This window comes from Balaenoptera ricei, chromosome 16 (assembly GCF_028023285.1).
Source record: "Balaenoptera ricei isolate mBalRic1 chromosome 16, mBalRic1.hap2, whole genome shotgun sequence".
Classification (NCBI taxonomy): domain Eukaryota; kingdom Metazoa; phylum Chordata; class Mammalia; order Artiodactyla; family Balaenopteridae; genus Balaenoptera; species Balaenoptera ricei.
The window spans coordinates 81,611,001-81,627,226 of NC_082654.1; positions in this window are offsets into that span (position 1 = coordinate 81,611,001).

Genomic DNA, 16,226 nt, shown 5'->3' on the forward strand with positions numbered 1-16,226 from the left:
CTAGATGCAGAACACGCTGCCTCGAGAAGTTGATTCAGGGAAGCAACCAGTGTGTACTCTGTGTCTCATTTGACTTGTTAAAAACCACAGAGATGTATGCTGCTTGTGCTCATGGAAATGGGGGCACGATGGTACTAGCCGTGCTTTCCATTTGGAAAGCTCCATTCTTGCTGCCGTGAAGCTCCCTGATATTCTCTACTGTTGACAGGCCCCTGGCCACTATAGCATTGGTGTGGGAAGAAAATGAGTTTTCTCTTGGTACACACGGAGCTTCATTGGCCGGGGTGGCGTTCACCTTCCCATGCTCTAGAGCTAAAGGGAATCTCAACGTGAGTCCTTGCCTCGAGGTAAGGCCCTGAGTAGCCCTGCAGAAAGGGAGGCATGCAGCTCTTTCCATGAGCTCTTAGTGGAGGTTCCGCTTTATGTTAAAGGAAGTACCCTTTTCAGGACTCCTAGGCCCCTGTGGACCTGCTGAGCAGCATTGATTCCCATACGTCCCTCGGAGGCCCTCTGTGTCTGCCGAGTCTCGGGCAACACACTGTACGTTATTTCAGGAGAGCTATATTTCCAGAGCAGTCGAACAGCATCAGAACCACATTTCTAGGCAGTCCAACATGCCCTGGAAGTTTTCGACATTGCCCTCGTCTGAATGTCCTGAGATAACACTCTTCTTAGAATTTATCGAGGACCTCTTTCCTGAAGTCACTCTATTCAAGGAGAAATACAGCATCCTAACATGCTGTGTCGCTCACAGTGCAAGCAACGGGAGAACTTGCCTCGAGGTAAGGCCCTGAAATGCTATGCAGAAGCGGAGGCGTGTAGCAGTTTCCATGAGGCCGTAGTCGCTGCTCTGCAGTATTTTAACGCCAGTACGCTTTTCAGGACACCTAGGTGCCTCGCCTGGAAACCCTGTTCCCTGCAAGAACACCGAGTACCCTCAGGCTCCCGTGGCCCTTCTAAGCAATATCCAGGCCCGTAGCTTTCCGACTCACAGTGTGGATGCCGAGTGTAGGGCAACTCAGTACACTCTAATTGGGACATCTTGATTTAGCCAGCACCTGCACAGATTTATGAGCACCGTTCTAGCAAGTTCCAACATGCCGTGGAAGTCGCAATCATTCCCTAGTCTGAGCTGCACAGAGAAAAACACTAGGCTTCTCCTTCCATCCAGGACCTCCTACCTGAAGTCACCCTGCCTCCAGGGGAAAGACGGCTTGCGTTCCTATTGCAACTAAAGCACAGTTTTTCCTGTAGCACTGCAGGTGTGGAAGAGGCAAAGGTCCAGAGGCCTAGCTAAGGCTTTCCTTGGTGAGGCCGTTCACTAGATGCAGAACACGCTGCCTCGAGAAGTTGATTCAGGGAAGCAACCAGTGTGTACTCTGTGTCTCATTTGACTTGTTAAAAACCACAGAGATGTATGCTGCTTGTGCTCATGGAAATGGGGGCACGATGGTACTAGCCGTGCTTTCCATTTGGAAAGCTCCATTCTTGCTGCCGTGAAGCTCCCTGATATTCTCTGCTGTTGACAGGCCCCTGGCCACTATAGCATTGGTGTGGGAAGAAAATGAGTTTTCTCTGGGTACACACGGAGCTTCATTGGCCGGGGTGGTGTTCACCTTCCCATGCTCTAGAGCTAAAGGGAATCTCAACGTGAGTCCCTGCCTAGAGGTAAGGCCCTGAGTAGCCCTGCAGAAAGGGAAGCATGAAGGTCTTTCCATGAGCTCTAAGTCGCTGTTCTGCCTTACTTTAAAGGAAGTACCCTTTTCAGGACTCCTAGGCCTCTCGGGTGAGCATCATTTTTGTTCCAAGATCCCTGAGTACCTCCACACCCCTGTAGGACTGCTGAGCAACAACGAGGCCCATTGGTCCCTCGGAGGTCCTCTGTGTGTGCTGAGTCATGGGCAACACACTGCACTCTTTCTTGTGATATCTTGATTCACAGCACTCGCACAGGTAAAAGAGCAACATTCTAGCAAGTTCCAACAGGCCTGGAAATCGCACTCATTCCCTAGTCTGAGCTGCACAGAGAAAAACACTAGGCTTCTCCTTCCATCCAGGACCTCCTACCTGAAGTCATCCTGCCTCCAGGAGAAAGACGGCATGCGTTCCTATTGCAACTAAAGCACAGTTTTTCCTGTAGCACTGCAGGCTTTTGAAGAGGCAGGGGCCCAGAGGCCTAGCTAGGGCGTTCCTTGTTGAGGCCGTTCACAAGGTGCAGAACACCCTGCCTCGAGAAGTTGATTCAGGGAAGCAACTAGTGTGTACTCTGTGTCTCTTTTGACTTGTTAGAAACCACAGAGATGTATGCTGCCTGTGCCAATGGTAATGGGGGCATGATGGTCCTAGCCTTGCTTTCCATTTGGAAAGCTCCATTCTTGCTGCCGTGAAGCTCCCTGAAATTCTCTGCTGTTGACAGGCCTCTGGCCACTCTAGCATTGGTGTGGGAAGAAAATGAGTTTTCTCTGGCTACACACGGAGCTTCATTGCTCCGGGTGGGGCTCACCTTGCCATGCTCTAGAGCTAAAGGGAATCTCAACGTGAGTCCTTGCCTCGAGGTAAGGCCCTGAGTAGCCCTGCAAAAAGGTAGGCATGCAGCTCTTTCCATGAGCTCTAAGTCGCTGTTCTGCTTTACTTTAAAGGAAGTACCCTTTTCAGGACTCCTAGGCCTCTCGGGTGAGCATCATTTTTGTTCCAAGATCCCTGAGTACCTCCACACCCCTGTAGGCCTGCTGAGCAACGACGAGGCCCATTGGTCCCTCGGAGGTCCTCTGTGTGTGCTGAGTCATGGGCAACACACTACACTCTTTCTTGTGATATCTTGATTCACAGCACTCGCATAGGTAAAAGAGCAACATTCTAGCAAGTTCCAACATGCCGTGGAAGTCGCACTCATTCCCTGGTCTGAGCTGCACAGAGAAAAACACTAGGCTTCTCCTTCCATCCAGGACCTCCTACCTGAAGTCATCCTGCCTCCAGGAGAAAGACGGCATGCGTTCCTATTGCAACTAAAGCACAGTTTTTCCTGTAGCACTGCAGGCTTTTGAAGAGGCAGGGGCCCAGAGGCCTAGCTAGGGCGTTCCTTGTTGAGGCCGTTCACAAGGAGCAGAACACCCTGCCTCGAGAAGTTGATTCAGGGAAGCAACTAGTGTGTACTCTGTGTCTCTTTTGACTTGTTAGAAACCACAGAGATGTATGCTGCCTGTGCCAATGGTAATGGGGGCATGCTGGTCCTAGCCTTGCTTTCCATTTGGAAAGCTCCATTCTTGCTGCCGTGAAGCTCCCTGAAATTCTCTGCTGTTGACAGGCCTCTGGCCTCTCTAGCATTGGTGTGGGAAGAAAATGAGTTTTCTCTGGCTACACACGGAGCTTCATTGCTCCGGGTGGGGCTCACCTTGCCATGCTCTAGAGCTAAAGGGAATCTCAACGTGAGTCCTTGCCTCGAGGTAAGGCCCTGAGTAGCCCTGCAGAAAGGGAGGCATGCAGCTCTTTCCATGAGCTCTTAGTGGAGGTTCCGCTTTATCTTAAAGGAAGTACCCTTTTCAGGACTCCTAGGCCCCTCGGGTGAGCATCATTTTTGTTCCAAGATCACTGACGCACTCCACACCCCTGCGTGCCTGCTGAGCAGCATTGATTCCCATACGTCCCTCGGAGGCCCTCTGTGTCTGCCGAGTCTCGGGCAACACACTGTACGTTACTTCAGGAGAGCTCTATTTGCAGAGCAGTCGAACAGCATCAGAACCACATTTCTAGGCAGTCCAACATGCCCTGGAAGTTTTCGACATTGCCCTCGTCTGAATGTCCTGAGATAACACTCTTCTTAGAATTTATCGAGGACCTCTTTCCTGAAGTCACTCTATTCAAGGAGAAATACAGCATCCTAACATGCTGTGTCGCTCACAGTGCAAGCAACGTGAGAACTTGCCTCGAGGGAAGGCCCTGAAATGCTATGCAGAAGCGGAGGCGTGTAGCACTTTCCATGAGGCCGTAGTCGCTGCTCTGCAGCATTTTAACGCCAGTACGCTTTTCAGGACACCTAGGTGCCTCGCCTGGAAACCCTATTTCCTGCAAGAACAGCAAGTACCCTCAGGCTCCCCTGGCCCTTCTAAGCAATATCCAGGCCCGTAGCTTTCCGACTCACAGTGTGTATGCCGAGTGTAGGGTAACTCAGTACACTCTAATTGGGACATCTTGATTTAGCCAGCACCTGCACAGTTTTATGAGCACCGTTCTAGCAAGTTCCAACATGCCGTGGAAGTCGCAATCATTCCCTAGTCTGAGCTGCACAGAGAAAAACACTAGGCTTCTCCTTCCATCCAGGACCTCCTACCTGAAGTCACCCTGCCTCCAGGAAAAAGACGGCTTGTGTTCCTTTTGCAACTAAAGCACAGTTTTTCCTGAAGCACTGCAGACTTTTGAAGAGGCACGGGCCCAGAGGCCTAGCTTGGGCTTTCCTTGGTGAGGCCGTTCACTAGATGCAGAACACCCTGCCTCGAGAAGTGGATTAAGGGAAGAAAACAGTGTGTACTCTGTGTCTCATTTGAATTGTTAAAAACCACAGAGATGTATGCTGCCTGTGCCCATGGAAATGGGGACATGATGGTACTAGCCTTGCTTTCCATTTGGAAATCTCCATTCTTGCTGCCGTGAAGCTCCCTGAAATTCTCTGCTGTTGACAGCCCTCTGGCCACTGTAGGCATGGGTGTGGGAAGAAAATGAGTTTTCTCTGGCTACACACGGAGCTTCTTTGGCCGGGGTGGGGCTCACCTTGCCATGCTCTAGAGCTAAATGGAATCTCAACGTGAGTCCTTGCCTCGAGGTAAGGCCCTGAGTAGCCCTGCAGAAAGGGAGGCATGCAGGTCTTTCCATTAGCTCTAAGTCGCTGTTCCACTTTACTTTAAAGGAAGTACCCTTTTCAGGATTCCTAGGCCTCTCGGGTGAGCATCATTTTTGTTCCAAGATCCCTGAGTACCTCCACACCCCTGTAGGCCTGCAGAGCAACAACGAGGCCCATTGGTCCCTCGGAGTTCCTCTGTGTCTGCTGAGTCATGGGCAACACACTGCACTGTTTCTTGTGATATCTTGATTCACAGCACTCACACAGGTTCACGGGCACCGTTCTAGCAAGTTCCAACATGCCGTGGAAGTCGCACTCATTCCGTAGTCTGAGCTGCACAGAGATAAACACTAGGCTTCCCCTTCCATCCAGGACCTCCTACTTGAAGTCACCCTGCCTCAGGAGACAGACGGCTTGCGTTCCTATTGCAACTGAAGCACAGTTTTTCCTGTAGCACTGCAGGTTTGGAAGAGGCAAGGGTCCAGACGCCTAGCTAAGGCTTTCCTTGGTGAGGCCGTTCACTAGATGCAGAACACGCTGCCTCAAAAAGTTGATTCAGGGAAGCAACCAGTGTGTACTCTGTGTCTCATTTGACTTGTTAAAAACCACAGAGATGTATGCTGCCTGTGCCCATGGAAAAGGGGCCATGATGGTACTAGCCTTGCTTTCTATTTGGAAAGCTCCATTCTTGCTGCGGTGAAGCTCCCTGAAATTCTCTGCTGTTGACAGCCCTCTGGCCACTGTAGGCATGGATGTGGGAAGAAAATGAGTTTTCTCTGGCTACACACGGAGCTTCTTTGGCCGGGGTGGGGCTCACCTTGCCATGCTCTAGAGCTAAATGGAATCTCAACGTGAGTCCTTGCCTCGAGGTAAGGCCCTGAGTAGCCCTGCAGAAAGGGAGGCATGCAGCTCTTTCCATGAGCTCTAAGTCGCAGATCTGCTTTACTTTAAAGGAAGTACCCTTTTCAGGACTCCTAGGCCTCTCGGGTGAGCATCATTTTTGTTCCAAGATCCCTGAGTACCTCCACACCCCTGTAGGACTGCTGAGCAACAACGAGGCCCATTGGTCCCTCGGAGGTCCTCTGTGTCTGCTGAGTCATGGGCAACACACTGCACTCTTTCTTGTGATATCTTGATTCACAGCACTCACACAGGTTCACGAGCACCGTTCCAGCAAGTTCCTACATGCCGTGGAAGTCGCACTCATTCCCTAGTCTGAGCTGCACAGAGATAAACACTAGGCTTCTCCTTCCATCCAGGACCTCCTACCTGAAGTCACCCTGCCTCAGGAGATAGACGGCTTGCGTTCCTATTACAACTAATGCACAGTATTCCTGTAGCACTGCAGGCTTTTGAAGAGGCACGGGCCCAGAGGCCTAGCTAGGGCGTTCCTTGGTGAGGCCATACACTAGATGCAGAAGACCCTGCCTCAAGAAGTTGATTCAGGGAAGCAACCAGTGTGGACTCTGTGTCTCTTTTGACTTGTTAAAAACCACAGAGATGTATGCTGCCTGTGCCAACGGTAATGGGGGCATGATGGTACTAGCTTTGCTTTCCATTTGGAAAGCTCCATTCTTGCTGCCGTGAAGCTCCCTGAAATTCTCTGCTGTTGACAGCCCTCTGGCCACTGTAGGCATGGATGTGGGAAGAAATTGAGTTTTCTCTGGCTACACACGGAGCTTCATTGGCCGGGGTGGGGCTCACCTTGCCATGCTCTAGAGCTAAAGGGAATCTCAACGTGAGTCCTTGCCTCGAGGTAAGGCCCTGAGTAGCCCTGCAGAAAGGGAGGCATGCAGCTCTTTCCATGAGCTCTTAGTGGAGGTTCCGCTTTATGTTAAAGGAAGTACCCTTTTCAGGACTCCTAGGCCCCTGTGGGCCTGCTGAGCAGCATTGATTCCCATACGTCCCTCGGAGGCCCTCTGTGTCTGCCGAGTCTCGGGCAACACACTGTACGTTACTTCAGGAGAGCTATATTTCCAGAGCAGTCGAACAGCATCAGAACCACATTTCTAGGCAGTCCAACATGCCCTGGAAGTTTTCGACATTGCCCTCGTCTGAGCTGCCCTGAGAAAACACTCTTCTTAGAATTTATCGAGGACCTCTTTCCTGAAGTCACTCTATTCAAGGAGAAATACAGCATCCTAACATGCTGTGTCGCTCACAGTGCAAGCAACGTGAGAACTTGCCTCGAGGGAAGGCCCTGAAATGCTATGCAGAAGCAGAGGCGTGTAGCAGTTTCCATGAGGCCGTAGTCGCTGCTCTGCAGCATTTTAACGCCAGTACGCTTTTCAGGACACCTAGGTGCCTCGCCTGGAAACCGTGTTCCCTGCAAGAACACCGAGTACCCTCAGGCTCCCGTGGCCCTTCTAAGCAATATCCAGGCCCGTAGCTTTCCGACTCACAGTGTGTATGCCGAGTGTAGGGCAACTCAGTGCACTCTAATTGGGACATCTTGATTTAGCCAGCACCTGCACAGTTTTATGAGCACCGTTCTAGCAAGTTCCAACATGCCGTGGAAGTCGCAATCATTCCCTAGTCTGAGCTGCACAGAGAAAAACACTAGGCTTCTCCTTCCATCCAGGACCTCCTACCTGAAGTCACCCTGCCTCCAGGGGAAAGACGGCTTGCGTTCCTATTGCAACTAAAGCACAGTTTTTCCTGTAGCACTGCAGGTGTGGAAGAGGCAAAGGTCCAGAGGCCTAGCTAAGGCTTTCCTTGCTGAGGCCGTTCACTAGATGCAGAACACGCTGCCTCGAGAAGTTGATTCAGGGAAGCAACCAGTGTGTACTCTGTGTCTCATTTGACTTGTTAAAAACCACAGAGATGTATGCTGCTTGTGCTCATGGAAATGGGGGCACGATGACACTAGCCGTGCTTTCCATTTGGAAAGCTCCATTCTTGCTGCCGTGAAGCTCCCTGATATTCTCTGCTGTTGACAGGCCCCTGGCCACTATAGCATTGGTGTGGGAAGAAAATGAGTTTTCTCTGGGTACACACGGAGCTTCATTGGCCGGGGTGGGGTTCACCTTCCCATGCTCTAGAGCTAAAGGGAATCTCAACGTGAGTCCTTGCCTCGAGGTAAGGCCCTGAGTAGCCCTGCAAAAAGGTAGGCATGCAGCTCTTTCCATTAGCTCTAAGTCGCTGTTCTGCTTTACTTTAAAGGAAGTACCCTTTTCAGGACTCCTAGGCCTCTCGGGTGAGCATCATTTTTGTTCCAAGATCCCTGAGTACCTCCCAACCCCTGTAGGCCTGCAGAGCAACAACGAGGCCCATTGGTCCCTCGGAGGTCCTCTGTGTCTGCTGAGTCATGGGCAACACACTGCACTCTTTCTTGTGATATCTTGATTCACATCACTCGCACAGGTTCAAAAGCAACGGTCTAGGAAGTTCCAACATGCCGTGGAAGTCGCACTCATTCCCTAGTCTGAGCTGCACAGAGAAAAACACTACGCTTCTCCTTCCATCCAGGACCTCCTACCTGAAGTCACCCTGCCTCCAGGAGAAAGACGGCTTGCGTTCCTATTGCAACTAAAGCACAGTATTTCCTGTAGCACTGCAGGCTTTTGAAGAGTCACGGGCCCAGAGTCCTAGCTCGGTCATCCCTTGGTGAGGCCGTTCACTAGATGCAGAACACCCTCCTCGAGAAGTTGATTCAGGGAAGCAACCAGTGTGGACTGTGTGTCTCTTTTGACTTGTTAGAAACCACAGAGATGTATGCTGCCTGTGCCAATGGTATTGGGGGCATGATGGTACTAGCCTTGCTTTCCATTTGGAAAGCTCCATTCTTGCTGCCGTGAAGCTCCCTGAAATTCTCTACTGTTGACAGGACCCTGGCCACTCTAGCATTGGTGTGGGAAGAAAATGAGTTTTCTCTGGCTACACACGGAGCTTCTTTGGCCGGGGTGGGGCTCACCTTGCCATGCTCTAGAGCTAAATGGACTCTCAACGTGAGTCCTTGCCTCGAGGTAAGGCCCTGAGTAGCCCTGCAGAAAGGGAGGCATGCAGGTCTTTCCATTAGCTCTAAGTCGCTGTTCCACTTTACTTTAAAGGAAGTACCCTTTTCAGGACTCCTAGGCCTCTCGGGTGAGCATCATTTTTGTTCCAAGATCCCTGAGTACCTCCACACCCCTGTAGGACTGCTGAGCAACAACGAGGCCCATTGGTCCCTCGGAGTTCCTCTGTGTCTGCTGAGTCATGGGCAACACACTGCACTCTTTCTTGTGATATCTTGATTGACAGCACTCACACAGGTTCACGGGCACCGTTCTAGCAAGTTCCAACATGCCGTGGAAGTCGCACTCATTCCCTAGTCTGAGCTGCACAGAGAAAAACACTACGCTTCTCCTTCCATCCAGGACCTCCTACCTGAAGTCACCCTGCCTCCAGGAGAAAGACGGCTTGCGTTCCTATTGCAACTAAAGCACAGTATTTCCTGTAGCACTGCAGGCTTTTGAAGAGTCACGGGCCCAGAGTCCTAGCTCGGTCATTCCTTGGTGAGGCCGTTCACTAGATGCAGAAAACCCGGCCTCGAGAAGTTGATTCAGGGAAGCAACCAGTGTGTACTCCATGTCTCTTTTGACTTGTTAGAAACCACAGAGATGTATGCTGCCTGTGCCCATGGAAATGGGGGCATGATGGTACTAGACTTGCTTTCCATTTGGAAAGCTCCATTCTTGCTGCCATGAAGCTCCCTGAAATTCTCTACTGTTGACAGGACCCTGGCCACTCTAGCATTGGTGTGGGAAGAAAATGAGTTTTCTCTGGCTACACACGGAGCTTCTTTGGCCGGGGTGGGGCTCACCTTGCCATGCTCTAGAGCTAAATGGAATCTCAACGTGAGTCCTTGCCTCGAGGTAAGGCCCTGAGTAGCCCTGCAGAAAGGGAGGCATGCAGGTCTTTCCATTAGCTCTAAGTCGCTGTTCCACTTTACTTTAAAGGAAGTACCCTTTTCAGGACTCCTAGGCCTCTCGGGTGAGCATCATTTTTGTTCCAAGATCCCTGAGTACCTCCACACCCCTGTAGGACTGCTGAGCAACAACGAGGCCCATTGGTCCCTCGGAGTTCCTCTGTGTCTGCTGAGTCATGGGCAACACACTGCACTCTTTCTTGTGATATCTTGATTCACAGCACTCACACAGGTTCACGGGCACCGTTCTAGCAAGTTCCAACATGCCGTGGAAGTCGCACTCATTCCCTAGTCTGAGCTGCACAGAGAAAAACACTAGGCTTCTCCTTCCATCCAGGACCTCCTACCTGAAGTCACCCTGCCTCCAGGGGAAAGACGGCTTGCGTTCCTATTGCAACTAAAGCACAGTTTTTCCTGTAGCACTGCAGGTGTGGAAGAGGCAAAGGTCCAGAGGCCTAGCTAAGGCTTTCCTTGCTGAGGCCGTTCACTAGATGCAGAACACGCTGCCTCGAGAAGTTGATTCAGGGAAGCAACCAGTGTGTACTCTGTGTCTCATTTGACTTGTTAAAAACCACAGAGATGTATGCTGCTTGTGCTCATGGAAATGGGGGCACGATGGTACTAGCCGTGCTTTCCATTTGGAAAGCTCCATTCTTGCTGCCGTGAAGCTCCCTGATATTCTCTACTGTTGACAGGCCCCTGGCCACTATAGCATTGGTGTGGGAAGAAAATGAGTTTTCTCTTGGTACACACGGAGCTTCATTGGCCGGGGTGGCGTTCACCTTCCCATGCTCTAGAGCTAAAGGGAATCTCAACGTGAGTCCTTGCCTCGAGGTAAGGCCCTGAGTAGCCCTGCAGAAAGGGAGGCATGCAGCTCTTTCCATGAGCTCTTAGTGGAGGTTCCGCTTTATGTTAAAGGAAGTACCCTTTTCAGGACTCCTAGGCCCCTGTGGACCTGCTGAGCAGCATTGATTCCCATACGTCCCTCGGAGGCCCTCTGTGTCTGCCGAGTCTCGGGCAACACACTGTACGTTATTTCAGGAGAGCTATATTTCCAGAGCAGTCGAACAGCATCAGAACCACATTTCTAGGCAGTCCAACATGCCCTGGAAGTTTTCGACATTGCCCTCGTCTGAATGTCCTGAGATAACACTCTTCTTAGAATTTATCGAGGACCTCTTTCCTGAAGTCACTCTATTCAAGGAGAAATACAGCATCCTAACATGCTGTGTCGCTCACAGTGCAAGCAACGGGAGAACTTGCCTCGAGGTAAGGCCCTGAAATGCTATGCAGAAGCGGAGGCGTGTAGCAGTTTCCATGAGGCCGTAGTCGCTGCTCTGCAGTATTTTAACGCCAGTACGCTTTTCAGGACACCTAGGTGCCTCGCCTGGAAACCCTGTTCCCTGCAAGAACACCGAGTACCCTCAGGCTCCCGTGGCCCTTCTAAGCAATATCCAGGCCCGTAGCTTTCCGACTCACAGTGTGGATGCCGAGTGTAGGGCAACTCAGTACACTCTAATTGGGACATCTTGATTTAGCCAGCACCTGCACAGATTTATGAGCACCGTTCTAGCAAGTTCCAACATGCCGTGGAAGTCGCAATCATTCCCTAGTCTGAGCTGCACAGAGAAAAACACTAGGCTTCTCCTTCCATCCAGGACCTCCTACCTGAAGTCACCCTGCCTCCAGGGGAAAGACGGCTTGCGTTCCTATTGCAACTAAAGCACAGTTTTTCCTGTAGCACTGCAGGTGTGGAAGAGGCAAAGGTCCAGAGGCCTAGCTAAGGCTTTCCTTGGTGAGGCCGTTCACTAGATGCAGAACACGCTGCCTCGAGAAGTTGATTCAGGGAAGCAACCAGTGTGTACTCTGTGTCTCATTTGACTTGTTAAAAACCACAGAGATGTATGCTGCTTGTGCTCATGGAAATGGGGGCACGATGGTACTAGCCGTGCTTTCCATTTGGAAAGCTCCATTCTTGCTGCCGTGAAGCTCCCTGATATTCTCTGCTGTTGACAGGCCCCTGGCCACTATAGCATTGGTGTGGGAAGAAAATGAGTTTTCTCTGGGTACACACGGAGCTTCATTGGCCGGGGTGGTGTTCACCTTCCCATGCTCTAGAGCTAAAGGGAATCTCAACGTGAGTCCCTGCCTAGAGGTAAGGCCCTGAGTAGCCCTGCAGAAAGGGAAGCATGAAGGTCTTTCCATGAGCTCTAAGTCGCTGTTCTGCCTTACTTTAAAGGAAGTACCCTTTTCAGGACTCCTAGGCCTCTCGGGTGAGCATCATTTTTGTTCCAAGATCCCTGAGTACCTCCACACCCCTGTAGGACTGCTGAGCAACAACGAGGCCCATTGGTCCCTCGGAGGTCCTCTGTGTGTGCTGAGTCATGGGCAACACACTGCACTCTTTCTTGTGATATCTTGATTCACAGCACTCGCACAGGTAAAAGAGCAACATTCTAGCAAGTTCCAACAGGCCTGGAAATCGCACTCATTCCCTAGTCTGAGCTGCACAGAGAAAAACACCAGGCTTCTCCTTCCATCCAGGACCTCCTACCTGAAGTCATCCTGCCTCCAGGAGAAAGACGGCATGCGTTCCTATTGCAACTAAAGCACAGTTTTTCCTGTAGCACTGCAGGCTTTTGAAGAGGCAGGGGCCCAGAGGCCTAGCTAGGGCGTTCCTTGTTGAGGCCGTTCACAAGGTGCAGAACACCCTGCCTCGAGAAGTTGATTCAGGGAAGCAACTAGTGTGTACTCTGTGTCTCTTTTGACTTGTTAGAAACCACAGAGATGTATGCTGCCTGTGCCAATGGTAATGGGGGCATGATGGTCCTAGCCTTGCTTTCCATTTGGAAAGCTCCATTCTTGCTGCCGTGAAGCTCCCTGAAATTCTCTGCTGTTGACAGGCCTCTGGCCACTCTAGCATTGGTGTGGGAAGAAAATGAGTTTTCTCTGGCTACACACGGAGCTTCATTGCTCCGGGTGGGGCTCACCTTGCCATGCTCTAGAGCTAAAGGGAATCTCAACGTGAGTCCTTGCCTCGAGGTAAGGCCCTGAGTAGCCCTGCAAAAAGGTAGGCATGCAGCTCTTTCCATGAGCTCTAAGTCGCTGTTCTGCTTTACTTTAAAGGAAGTACCCTTTTCAGGACTCCTAGGCCTCTCGGGTGAGCATCATTTTTGTTCCAAGATCCCTGAGTACCTCCACACCCCTGTAGGCCTGCTGAGCAACGACGAGGCCCATTGGTCCCTCGGAGGTCCTCTGTGTGTGCTGAGTCATGGGCAACACACTACACTCTTTCTTGTGATATCTTGATTCACAGCACTCGCATAGGTAAAAGAGCAACATTCTAGCAAGTTCCAACATGCCGTGGAAGTCGCACTCATTCCCTGGTCTGAGCTGCACAGAGAAAAACACTAGGCTTCTCCTTCCATCCAGGACCTCCTACCTGAAGTCATCCTGCCTCCAGGAGAAAGACGGCATGCGTTCCTATTGCAACTAAAGCACAGTTTTTCCTGTAGCACTGCAGGCTTTTGAAGAGGCAGGGGCCCAGAGGCCTAGCTAGGGCGTTCCTTGTTGAGGCCGTTCACAAGGAGCAGAACACCCTGCCTCGAGAAGTTGATTCAGGGAAGCAACTAGTGTGTACTCTGTGTCTCTTTTGACTTGTTAGAAACCACAGAGATGTATGCTGCCTGTGCCAATGGTAATGGGGGCATGCTGGTCCTAGCCTTGCTTTCCATTTGGAAAGCTCCATTCTTGCTGCCGTGAAGCTCCCTGAAATTCTCTGCTGTTGACAGGCCTCTGGCCTCTCTAGCATTGGTGTGGGAAGAAAATGAGTTTTCTCTGGCTACACACGGAGCTTCATTGCTCCGGGTGGGGCTCACCTTGCCATGCTCTAGAGCTAAAGGGAATCTCAACGTGAGTCCTTGCCTCGAGGTAAGGCCCTGAGTAGCCCTGCAGAAAGGGAGGCATGCAGCTCTTTCCATGAGCTCTTAGTGGAGGTTCCGCTTTATCTTAAAGGAAGTACCCTTTTCAGGACTCCTAGGCCCCTCGGGTGAGCATCATTTTTGTTCCAAGATCACTGACGCACTCCACACCCCTGCGTGCCTGCTGAGCAGCATTGATTCCCATACGTCCCTCGGAGGCCCTCTGTGTCTGCCGAGTCTCGGGCAACACACTGTACGTTACTTCAGGAGAGCTCTATTTGCAGAGCAGTCGAACAGCATCAGAACCACATTTCTAGGCAGTCCAACATGCCCTGGAAGTTTTCGACATTGCCCTCGTCTGAATGTCCTGAGATAACACTCTTCTTAGAATTTATCGAGGACCTCTTTCCTGAAGTCACTCTATTCAAGGAGAAATACAGCATCCTAACATGCTGTGTCGCTCACAGTGCAAGCAACGTGAGAACTTGCCTCGAGGGAAGGCCCTGAAATGCTATGCAGAAGCGGAGGCGTGTAGCACTTTCCATGAGGCCGTAGTCGCTGCTCTGCAGCATTTTAACGCCAGTACGCTTTTCAGGACACCTAGGTGCCTCGCCTGGAAACCCTATTTCCTGCAAGAACAGCAAGTACCCTCAGGCTCCCCTGGCCCTTCTAAGCAATATCCAGGCCCGTAGCTTTCCGACTCACAGTGTGTATGCCGAGTGTAGGGTAACTCAGTACACTCTAATTGGGACATCTTGATTTAGCCAGCACCTGCACAGTTTTATGAGCACCGTTCTAGCAAGTTCCAACATGCCGTGGAAGTCGCAATCATTCCCTAGTCTGAGCTGCACAGAGAAAAACACTAGGCTTCTCCTTCCATCCAGGACCTCCTACCTGAAGTCACCCTGCCTCCAGGAAAAAGACGGCTTGTGTTCCTTTTGCAACTAAAGCACAGTTTTTCCTGAAGCACTGCAGACTTTTGAAGAGGCACGGGCCCAGAGGCCTAGCTTGGGCTTTCCTTGGTGAGGCCGTTCACTAGATGCAGAACACCCTGCCTCGAGAAGTGGATTAAGGGAAGAAAACAGTGTGTACTCTGTGTCTCATTTGAATTGTTAAAAACCACAGAGATGTATGCTGCCTGTGCCCATGGAAATGGGGACATGATGGTACTAGCCTTGCTTTCCATTTGGAAAGCTCCATTCTTGCTGCCGTGAAGCTCCCTGAAATTCTCTGCTGTTGACAGCCCTCTGGCCACTGTAGGCATGGGTGTGGGAAGAAAATGAGTTTTCTCTGGCTACACACGGAGCTTCTTTGGCCGGGGTGGGGCTCACCTTGCCATGCTCTAGAGCTAAATGGAATCTCAACGTGAGTCCTTGCCTCGAGGTAAGGCCCTGAGTAGCCCTGCAGAAAGGGAGGCATGCAGGTCTTTCCATTAGCTCTAAGTCGCTGTTCCACTTTACTTTAAAGGAAGTACCCTTTTCAGGATTCCTAGGCCTCTCGGGTGAGCATCATTTTTGTTCCAAGATCCCTGAGTACCTCCACACCCCTGTAGGCCTGCAGAGCAACAACGAGGCCCATTGGTCCCTCGGAGTTCCTCTGTGTCTGCTGAGTCATGGGCAACACACTGCACTGTTTCTTGTGATATCTTGATTCACAGCACTCACACAGGTTCACGGGCACCGTTCTAGCAAGTTCCAACATGCCGTGGAAGTCGCACTCATTCCGTAGTCTGAGCTGCACAGAGATAAACACTAGGCTTCCCCTTCCATCCAGGACCTCCTACTTGAAGTCACCCTGCCTCAGGAGACAGACGGCTTGCGTTCCTATTGCAACTGAAGCACAGTTTTTCCTGTAGCACTGCAGGTTTGGAAGAGGCAAGGGTCCAGACGCCTAGCTAAGGCTTTCCTTGGTGAGGCCGTTCACTAGATGCAGAACACGCTGCCTCAAAAAGTTGATTCAGGGAAGCAACCAGTGTGTACTCTGTGTCTCATTTGACTTGTTAAAAACCACAGAGATGTATGCTGCCTGTGCCCATGGAAATGGGGCCATGATGGTACTAGCCTTGCTTTCTATTTGGAAAGCTCCATTCTTGCTGCGGTGAAGCTCCCTGAAATTCTCTGCTGTTGACAGCCCTCTGGCCACTGTAGGCATGGATGTGGGAAGAAAATGAGTTTTCTCTGGCTACACACGGAGCTTCTTTGGCCGGGGTGGGGCTCACCTTGCCATGCTCTAGAGCTAAATGGAATCTCAACGTGAGTCCTTGCCTCGAGGTAAGGCCCTGAGTAGCCCTGCAGAAAGGGAGGCATGCAGCTCTTTCCATGAGCTCTAAGTCGCAGATCTGCTTTACTTTAAAGGAAGTACCCTTTTCAGGACTCCTAGGCCTCTCGGGTGAGCATCATTTTTGTTCCAAGATCCCTGAGTACCTCCACACCCCTGTAGGACTGCTGAGCAACAACGAGGCCCATTGGTCCCTCGGAGGTCCTCTGTGTCTGCTGAGTCATGGGCAACACACTGCACTCTTTCTTGTGATATCTTGATTCACAGCACTCACACAGGTTCACGAGCA